Below are 11033 nucleotides of genomic sequence, written 5' to 3' on the forward strand. Positions count from 1 at the left end.
ATCATATCTGAGGTTCGTAGCTTCTGTCACTACATCACTTTCAGCATCATTTTGAGATTAGTAACAACTTTCACTGTATTACTTTAGCATCATTTTGAGGATAGTAGCAATTCTTATTACATCACGATAGCATCATTTTGAGGTAAGCAGAAACTCTATGCGACAAGGTGAGCCTTGAAAACGGCATCGGTCGAGCTTCCCGGGCTTGGGATATCCGATATCCGACATCCGGCATCGTTGTGAGAAACAAAGGGGGCTGCGCACGTGGCAGATTGGCACAAGGTAGGAAAGATCAGGCGCTGTGTCGGCCTCCCTGCCTGTCAGTCAGAAGGCTGTGTCCCTGGAGCTCATGTCTGTTCCTAAGCTCAGCGAGTCATACTTACCTGGCAGGGGAGATACCATGATCAGCAAGGTGGTTCTCCCCGGGTGAGGCTCAGCCATTGCACTGGGGCTGTGCTGACCCTGGTGAATTCCCCAAATGTGGGAATCTCAACTGCATAATTTCTGACAGTGGGGGACTGCATCCGTGCTCTCCCCTGTGATCATGTGAAAAAACAAAAGAAAGAAAGAAAGAAAGAAAGGCAGATGACGGCGGCAACAACGGTGACCGCCTGTACCGGCCAGTTGGCGGTCTAATCTTGTGCTGGCCAGCCTGAGGAGACCGCGGAGGACGTAGCCTCGATGAGCTCCCAGTATTTCTCACACCTTCCAGCCCTAAATGAAGAGGGCAGTGTTTCTGCCACATTTAGTTGAGGGTCATGGTATCTGACAAGCCCTGGGCTCAGGACAATACATCCACGGCTCGTCTTCGCAGTAAGTGGAAGGATACCAGAGAATTCATGCGTGGGAGGAGATCAACTTGGAAAACTCGGACTCTCAACTCTTACTACATGACTGTCAGCATCACTTTGAGGTTATTTGAAACTTTCACTACATTACAGTTCAAATCATTTTGAGTTATTAGCAATTCTTACTGCATCACTGTCGCATCATTTTGAGATCATTAGCAGTTCTTCTTACATCACTGTAGCATTATTTTGAGGTTAGTAGCAACTCTTACTACATGACCGTAAGCAAAAACATTTCCTACCGGAGAGCAGAATCGTGGCGTCAGACGAGGCAGGAGGAGGAAGCCCGCAGCCCAGACTACACAAACGATGGCCGGGAGAGGATAATCAGAACACCACAGATCATTGGCAGCTTGATATGAAAGGCAGACAACTACGCGTCTTACCCACAGAAAGCGCACCACGCACACACCGGCCCAAGGGAGACAGCCCAGCTCCCGGTAACACCACACCGCTGGACGGAGCAAAACCGGAGTAAACAGGGGGCCCATGACACTGAATAATGGAGCAGAGCAAGCAAGCATACCTTTGTTTGTAACCGATCTGCTGACCAGCGAGACGCCACCACGCACGGCTGTAGGCTCCGTAAAGGAGGGAGAGGAAGTGGAAAGGACGGAGAAGGGTCGGACCAGGTCTACTTCTAGGTGACCACTCACTATCGTCTGCCACACTCTCCCTCATGGTGGGGAGTGTAGCGCTATCCTGCCACAGTACATTTGTTTCATTCTTTTGCTCTTGCACTTTAATTAAAATGGACTTGACTTGAGAATGTTTTGTTTCAAAATATAGAAGAATTCCCAGATTTATAGGTAGCATGAGTATGAAGTTGCCCTTGCACCCGGTGGGAAAATGTCCTCTGCATTTGACTCTAACTATGTAGGAGCAGTGGTAGCAGTGTCAGCCTGGGGGCTTGGTCAAGATCAATGACAGGAGTAGCAGACAGGTAATATCCATAGCATGCATGTTGTTTGAGAGGAGTAAGGGTACACTGTTGGTCTCTCACCTGATGCGCTGTCATCAGCACAAATGATCTGTTCCTAAACATCAAAATCTACCATCCCCCCTGATTGTTTTTTACAACTGGAGTACTGGTTAACACTTTAGAAAGCCTTCATTCAGAGCTGTGAAGAACCTTGAACCTGATATCCCAGACATCAAAGTGGGCCACTAACTGGCCAGATGAAGCTATGCTAGGCTGCTGTATTCTGAAGAGCTAAAGTAGCAGCTTCTGAGAGGGATGCTAACCTGGATGTGTTAATCTCCTACTTTCATATCAGCCCCCAACTTGGAGCTCTGACAGCCTCCAGCTTGTTGTTCCTGTTTCTGCTTCAGTCAACAGGGAACTCCAACCTGCAGTAGAATCTTCAACAATGGAATAGAAAAGTGAGGAAGAAAAACTAGAATAAACTTACAAAGCTGAGAAATGTTCATGAAGAAGAAAGGCACACGTTATGATTGAGGCCAGAAACTAAAACTCCACACCAAATGTACTTTGACTTGTAGGATAATGAACTTGAATGTGTTGAAACAGCAGATCAATGAATCCACTACCACACAACAAGATGATGACCCCCTACCACAAGATGGCGTCACAGATCCTGACGCTCTGAGCAGGAAACACAGAGCAAAACATTACAACAAAGCTCCTGTTGTTCCCTACAGGAAAAACTGTGGCTCTGATGAGAAGAAGGATCCCAGCGTCCTCTGAGGATCCATGGCCGCACCATTGGGTAGAAGGACGATGGGGTCGGCACCAGGAGGAACCCTGGTGTCTCCGATGCAGGGAAGATGGAGCAGTGAAGAGGCCACATTGTGGCGTCCTAAAGAGGACATTTGGTGGAGCCTGAGACAGCAAACATCACGCCCCCTTCATCAGAAGAACCACAGCACCAGAAGAAAGAATCCTGGCAGTGACGACAGGGAGGATCAGGGTGACCTCCTCACCTCCACCTTTGAACCTTCAAATGAACTTTAAAAAGCTTTAGAGTGGAGAAGGTTTTTAAAACCTTTTATTGTTTTTTCCTTTCATTCTCATTTGTGCGATTGTCTGATTTATTAGAAATAAACACTGTCTGCTGGGTTTCCATCGACTGTGATTCTCTTTTTGCATGCAAGTTGAAAGTTATGCCAATAAAAACCACAAGTATTTGAAGACCAAAGGAAGAACCCCCAAAGTCAGGACCCTGAGATCAAAGTGAGCGCTCTGATCTCAGAGGTCTGGGATATTTCCCATCCCATGGCCCTTCAAATAAGAGCCCTGTGTCTCTGTCTCAAAGTTTTCAACCGTATTTGTTTGTTAAATTAAAACCAGACGACCACTGTGGTCCTTTTTTACACGGTAAGTAAAGCACAGATGCCCTGGTGGACCTGTTGGCACCCTGGACTTTGAATCCAGTGACCTGAGTCCAAGTCTCAGTTCCAGCAGGTTTCCTGCAGCCTTCAGCAGAGCTGCCATGTTTCTCTGTAGAGAACTAAGTGATGCTCTCAGCAGGTTGAGGGCACCACCAACAAGTGAGGGATGAACCTCTGACTTCCTTCTTGTCAAACAGGAAACTCCTAATACGTCATTTGAGTAAAGTACCTCATATTCCTGACATCCAAGTAGTAGTGAAGTGGAGGAAGAAGGGAGGAGATCTCCAACAGGATCCTTCTTCCCTCTGTCCTCCTTGATCTCATGGATCACCACAGTCAAGGGGAGACCCAAGCTCCCGGATGGATCTGGCACTCAGGAACTGCTGAGTTTTCCAGTGGACTTTGTTCCATCCATGGTTCAGGAACAGGACTCCTCCTGGTTAACCTGGTATCTTTCCACCCAACTGTGGGTTCTTGGAGAATTTTTCATGTCATGTCAAGAAATCAGGCTGGTGGGTTTTTCAATGAGAGAAATTCTGGTAACTTAATTAAGTGGCATGTTTGTTGAAGCAGTAATTAACTGATAAATTAAGGAAGGCCTGGCCAGTCTTTGCTCCCAGGTCATACGATGGAGTTAGAAAGTCCTGAATCAATCTGGAGTTCCATGATTTCCTTGTGGTTCTTGTTCCTTTTGCCAATGTAGTCTGGAACAAGAGCAAGATGAACCTCCACATAGCAACAGGTTGATTGCAGGTAATGTCAAGTTGTATTTAGAGGAACCTCCTCCTTGTGTTTGGTTCCAGGGTGGAAGGGTGAGCCCTCTGGACTCCGGATCCAGTGATCAGAGTTCAAGTCTCAGAAGGACCTTCCTGTCTGGAATGTGTCCCATGTAACAAACTGATCAAGAGATGTTACGTGGTTCAAATGTTCTGGTTCATTTCTTACTGCCATGAACTCAGACTGTGTGTTTAATGTTAACAATAAATGTAACAACTAAGGAGCCAGTAGCTCCTGTGGAAAAAATTCTACTTTGTCAGTGAATTAATTCATTTGATATTGAAGTCTGCAACTGTCAGTGTCTGTCAGGATGGCCGAGCGGTCTAAGGCGCTGCGTTCAGGTCGCAGTCTCTCCTGCAGGCGTGGGTTCAAATCCCACTTCTGACAAAGGACATTTTCTCCACATTCCTATGCATCCACAATGGTACATTCCAAACCCAGTTGAAGCTGCTCTCCACTGATGGGAGTGAGTGGTTGAACTGGCAGCAGAGGAGGCAAAGGAGCTTCCCTGTGATGTCCCAACATCGCCTGGTTTCCTCCAACATGGAGCAGCCACCAAACTCTAACTACAATGTTGGATCAAAGTCTGCTGAAGGAATGTGTTTTCTTTCAATTCACATTTTGTCCATTAACTTCATAATCAGAGACTCCATCTCATCACATGACTAAAGTCTGGGTTCTGTATTGGTGGTAAATATCCTTCCATGCCCCTCACTAGTTTGCACACAGAAAAGCATATTTTACTGGTTTCAGATCTCTTAGCTTGTTCTCTCTCTTAAACCAGCTGAGGCAGCTTTCATTGTGTGATTCATTTTAAAATATAAAGATGGAACAGAACCATTGGAATCAGATGTCAGGACATTTGAAGGAATGTCAATCTCCTGTTGAAATGTTGCAGTGTGCAGCTGAGGCTCTCTGGCAGTGGCACCAGGAGCCCCAATGGCAGAACCTGGACCCTCCTGGAGGAGAACCACAGGTGAGGGCCTTCTTGGCTCCAGATTGATGGAAATCAAGTGTCTGAGGCTGTTAGCAGCCATTAAGTTGATCTGGTTGGCACTGGTATTTGTTCTTGCTGCAGCTCAGGAGTGATTCAGGAGAAGAGTTTCAGAACAGCCCAGGTTGGGGACTGGAATTTTAAAATGTCCCCTGGAACCAAACAACCTTGGAGGGTAAAACCTCCAATCATAGCCACTCAGATGCAGCAGCAGAAGAAGCTGTCATCCACCCTGACAGTCAGAGCATCAAGTCAAGAAAACATCACCATCTTGTAGTTCCAAACCTCCACCTGTCAGATTCAGCTACTTCTGATTGTGGGACTTTAAACTTGAACACAATGGAATTTGGACAAGGAGTTTTCCTTCCAGTCCAAACATCATCGTCCAGCCTCCAACCAGAGGTCCATCAGTTATCATGGAGCCACAGGTGGAGTCTGGATTCTTTTCTGGAATGAGACGGCAATGAGAGTCCTGCCAAGTGACATCACTGACATGACTGGATGACTTCAGTCACATGACTGGATGACTTCAGTCACGTGACTGGATGACAGTGTAGATGCCAATGTAGAGGTTGGGGAAATCGTCTCTGAGAATCCAGCTTGAACCCACAGCCTCCTTGTTTTCCAAAAACCCAAACAGCGACCATCAGTCTCCCTCCAATCCTGTTCTTGGGTAAACAACAAAAACAGAGTAAAAGTCTCTGGCAACATATTTGTTTCCTGTAGGGTTTCTTCATGTATGTGTGGTGTACCTGCTTTCCCAGAGGACTGCCATCTTTGTTCTGTGGCTGACATGTTTTAGTGTCAGCACAGGTCATAGCGCTGAGACTGAACTCTCATTCTCCTCCAACTATTATTTCCACCTCACACTCCTGCATATATTCAAGTGAACAGGGAACACAAATTTATGCTCAACTTCTCCTGTGTATTCATCCACAGTCACTAAACAACAACCAAACCAAACAAAAGGGGGTTTGCTAGCATGGCGATCAGCTGTAGTTCACCATCTTATCCAGGTCACATGACTCAGGAGTAGCGTGGCCGTCTGGCAACCAAAGGGTGGCTGGTTTGATCCTCACTTTCTCCAGTGACCATGTCAAAGTGTCCTTGAGTAAGAGACTGAACCCCTAAATACTTCTGATGAGTAGGTTGGCTCCTTGCATGGCAGCCTTCAGCATCATTGTGTGAGTGTGTGTGAATGAGAGGACATTGTTCAGCTCCTTGAGTGCTGCTGAGGTAGAAAGGCCAAAACATTTAAATAATGCAACAGTCATGTAGTAACATGTACATTGATGTCGTCAGAGTTGCAATGAACTTCAAAATGATGCTAAGGTGATGTAATGAGAGTTGCTACGAACCTAAGAAATGACGCTACAGTGATGTAGGGAGAGGTGTTACTCATCTCAAAATGATGCGAAAGTGATGTAATGAGAGTTGCGACGAATCTAAGAAATGATGCTACAGTGATGTGGTGAGAGTTGCTACTATGCTCAAAATGATGCTGACAGTGATGTAGTGAGAGTTGCTACTTTCCTCAAAATGATGCTAAAGTGATGTAATGAGAGTTGCGAAAAACCTAAGAAATGATGCTACAGTGATGTAGTGAGAGTTGCGACGAAACTCAAAATGATACTTACAGTGATCTGGTGAGAGTTGCGACTCATCTCAAAATGATGCAAAGGTGATGTAATGAGAGTTGCTGCTAACCTAAGAAATAATGCTACAGTGATGTGATGAGAGTTGCTACGATGCTCAAAATGATGCTACAGTCATGTAGTGAGAGTTGCAACTAACCGAAGAAATGATGCTACAGTGATGTGGTGAGAGTTGCTACTATGCTCAAAATGATGCTACAGTCATGTAGTGAGAGTTGCTACAATCCTCAAAATGATGCTTACATTGATTTCGTCAGAGTTGCTAAGAACTTCAAAATGATGCTAAGGTGATGGAATGAGAGTTGCTACGAACGTAAGAAATGACGCTACAGTGATGTAGGGAGAGTTGCTACTCATCTCAAAATGATGCTGACAGTAATGTAGTGAGAGTTGATACTAATTTCAAAATGAGGCTAAAGTGATATTATGAGAGTTGCTACGAACCTAAGAAATGATGCTACAGTGATGTTATGAGAGTTGCTACGAACCTAAGAAATGATGCGAAAGTGATGTATTGACAGTTGCTACTAACCTAAGAAATGATGTGAAAGTGATGTGGTAAGAGTTGCTACTATGCTCAAAATGATGCTACAGTCATGTAGTGTGAGTTGCTACAAACCTCAAAATGATGCTGACAGTGATGTGGTGCGAGTTACTAAAAACCTAAAAACGATACTTACATTGATGTCGTCAGAGTTGCAATGAACTTCAAAATGATGCTAAGGTGATGTAATGAGAGTTGCTACGAACCTAAGAAATGACGCTACAGTGATGTAGGGAGAGTTGTTACTCATCTCAAAATGATGCGAAAGTGATGTAATGAGAGTTGCGACGAATCTAAGAAATGATGCTACAGTGATGTGGTGAGAGTTGCTACTATGCTCAAAATGATGCTGACAGTGATGTAGTGAGAGTTGCTACTTTCCTCAAAATGATGCTAAAGTGATGTAATGAGAGTTGCGAAAAACCTAAGAAATGATGCTACAGTGATGTAGTGAGAGTTGCGACGAAACTCAAAATGATACTTACAGTGATCTGGTGAGAGTTGCGACTCATCTCAAAATGATGCAAAGGTGATGTAATGAGAGTTGCTGCTAACCTAAGAAATAATGCTACAGTGATGTGATGAGAGTTGCTACGATGCTCAAAATGATGCTACAGTCATGTAGTGAGAGTTGCAACTAACCTAAGAAATGATGCTACAGTGATGTGGTGAGAGTTGCTACTATGCTCAAAATGATGCTACAGTCATGTAGTGAGAGTTGCTACAATCCTCAAAATGATGCTTACATTGATTTCGTCAGAGTTGCTACGAACTTCAAAATGATGCTAAGGTGATGGAATGAGAGTTGCTACGAACGTAAGAAATGACGCTACAGTGATGTAGGGAGAGTTGCTACTCATCTCAAAATGATGCTGACAGTAATGTAGTGAGAGTTGATACTAATTTCAAAATGATGCTAAAGTGATATTATGAGAGTTGCTACGAACCTAAGAAATGATGCTACAGTGATGTTATGAGAGTTGCTACGAACCTAAGAAATGATGCGAAAGTGATGTATTGACAGTTGCTACTAACCTAAGAAATGATGTGAAAGTGATGTGGTAAGAGTTGCTACTATGCTCAAAATGATGCTACAGTCATGTAGTGTGAGTTGCTACAAACCTCAAAATGATGCTGACAGTGATGTGGTGCGAGTTACTAAAAACCTAAAAACGATACTTACATTGATGTCGTCAGAGTTGCTACGAACTTAAAATGATGCTAAGGTGATGTAATGAGAGTTGCTACGAACCTAAGAAATGACGCTACAGTGATGTGGTGAGAGTTGCTACTATGCTAAAAATGATGCTGACAGTAATGTAGTTAGAGTTGCTACTAATTTCAAAATGATGCTAAAGTGATGTAATGAGAGTTGCTACTATCCTCAAAATGATGCTACAGTGATGTGGTGAGAGTTGCTACTATCCTCAAAATGATGCTACAGTGATGTAACGAGAGTTTCTTCTAACCTAAGAAATGATGATACTGTAATGTAGTGAGAGTTGCTTCAAACCTCAAAATGATGCTGACAGTGATGTGGTGAAAGTTTCTACGAAGCTCGAAATGATGCTGACAGTAATGTAGTGAGAGTTGCTACTAATTTCAAAATGATGCGAAAGTGATGTGGTGCGAGTTGCTAAAAACCTAAAAATGATGCTGACAGTAATGTAGTGAGAGTTGCTACTAATTTCAATATGATGCTAAGGTGATGTAATGAGAGTTGCTACGAACCTACGAAATGACGCTACAGTGATGTAGTGAGAGTTGCTACTATGCTCAAAATGATGCTACAGTCATGTTGTGAGAGTTGCTACAAACCTCAAAATGATGCTGACTGTAATGTAGTGAGAGTTGCTACTAATTTCAATATGATGCTAAGGTGATGTCATGAGAGTTGCCACGAACCTACGAAATGACGCTACAGTGATGGAGGGAGAGTTGCTACTAACCTAAGAAATAATGCTACAGTAATATAGTGAGAGTTGCTACTAATTTCAAAATGATGCGAAAGTGATGTAATGAGAGTTGCTACTAATCTAAGAAATGATGCTACAGTGATGTTGGGAGAGTTGCTACTCATCTCAAAATGATGAGAAAGTGATGTAATGACAGTTGCTACTATCCTCAAAATAATGCCACAGTAATGTAGTGAGAGTTGCGACGAAACTCAAAATGATGCTACAGTGATGTGGTGAGAGTTGCGACTCATCTCAAAATTATTCAAAAGTGATGTAATGAGAGTTGCTATTAACATAAGAAATAAGGCTACAGTGATGTGGTGACAGTTGCTACTATGCTCAAAATGACGCTGACAGTAATGTAGTGAGAGTTGCTACTAATTTCAAAATGATGCTAAAGTGATGCAATGAGAGTTGCTACTATCCTCAAAATGATGCTACAGTGATGTAGTGAGAGTTGCTACTCATCTCAAAATGATGCTACAGTCATGAAGTGAGAATTGCTACAAACCTCAAAATGATGCTGACAGTCATGTAGTGAGAGTTGCTACGAACCTCAAAATGATGCTTACATTGATGTCGTCAGAGTTGCTACGAACTTCAAAATGATGCTAAGGTGATGTGATGAGAGTTGCTATGAACCTAAGAAATGACGCTACAGTGATGTAGGGAGAGTTGCTATTAACCTAAGATATAATGCTACAGTAATGTAGTGAGAGTTGCTACTAATTTCAAAATGATGCGAAAGTGATGTAATGAGAGTTGCTATTAACCTAAGAAATGATGCTACAGTGATGTTGGGAGAGTTGCTACTCATCTCAAAATGATGCGAAAGTGATGTAATGAGAATTCCTACTATCCTCAAAATGATGCCACAGTAATGGAGTGAGAGTTGCGACGAAACTCAAAATGATGCTACAGTCATGAGGTGAGAATTGCTACAAACCTCAAAATGATGCTGACAGTCATGTAGTGAGAGTTGCTACTAACCTCAAAATGATGCTTACATTGATTTGGTGAGAGTTGCGACTATCCTCAAAATGATGCGACAGTGATGTAGTGAGAGTTGCTACTCATCTCAAAAGTATTCTAAAGTGATGAAATGAGAGTTGCTATTAACATAATAAATAAGGCTCCAGTGATGTGGTGACAGTTGCTACTATGCTCAAAATGATGCTGACAGTAATGTAGTGAGAGTTGCTACTAATTTCAAAATGATGCCAAAGTGATGTAATGAGAGTTGCTACTATCCTCAAAATGATGCTACAGTGATGTGGTGAGAGTTGCTACTATGCTCAAAATGATGCTACAGTCATGTAGTGAGAGTTGCTACAAACCTCAAAATGATGCTGAAAGTCATGTAGTGAGAGTTGCTACTAACCTCAAAATGATGCTAAAGTGATGTAATGAGAGTTGCTACAAACCTCAAAATGATGCTGAAAGTCATGTAGTGAGAGTTGCTACTAATTTCAAAATGATGCTAAAGTGATGTAATGAGAGTTGCTACTATCCTCAAAATGATGCTACAGTGATGTAGTGAGAGTTGCTACTCATCTCAAAATGATGCTACAGTCATGAAGTGAGAATTGCTACAAACCTCAAAATGATGCTGACAGTCATGTAGTGAGAATTGCTACTAACCTCAAAATGATGCTTACATTGATGTCGTCAGAGTTGCTACGAATCTCAAAATGATGCTGACAGTCATGTAGTGAGAGTTGCTACTATCCTCAAAATTATGCTTACAGTGATGTGGTGAGAGTTGCGACTCATCTCAAAATGATGCGAAAGTGATGAAATGAGAGTTGCTACTAACCTAAGAAATAATGCTACAGTCATGTGGTGACAGTTGCTACTATGCTCAAAATGATGCTGACAGTAATGTACTGAGAGTTGCTACTAATT

At 43.0% G+C, this 11033-nt stretch overlaps 1 non-coding gene across 1 annotated transcript; it reads left to right on the forward strand.

The window, feature by feature from the left end:
- The first annotated feature begins 375 nt into the window (after positions 1-375).
- Positions 376-539, forward strand: LOC147271082 (U1 spliceosomal RNA). Its single transcript, XR_015116716.1, has one exon. It is a non-coding gene; the product is annotated as a U1 spliceosomal RNA (small nuclear RNA).
- Positions 540-11033: the final 10494 nt, after the last annotated feature.

This window comes from Aulostomus chinensis, chromosome 1, assembly GCF_037954235.1.
Source record: "Aulostomus chinensis isolate RoL2024-O1b breed Wild chromosome 1, RoL_Achi_v1.0, whole genome shotgun sequence".
Lineage (NCBI taxonomy): Eukaryota > Metazoa > Chordata > Actinopteri > Syngnathiformes > Aulostomidae > Aulostomus > Aulostomus chinensis.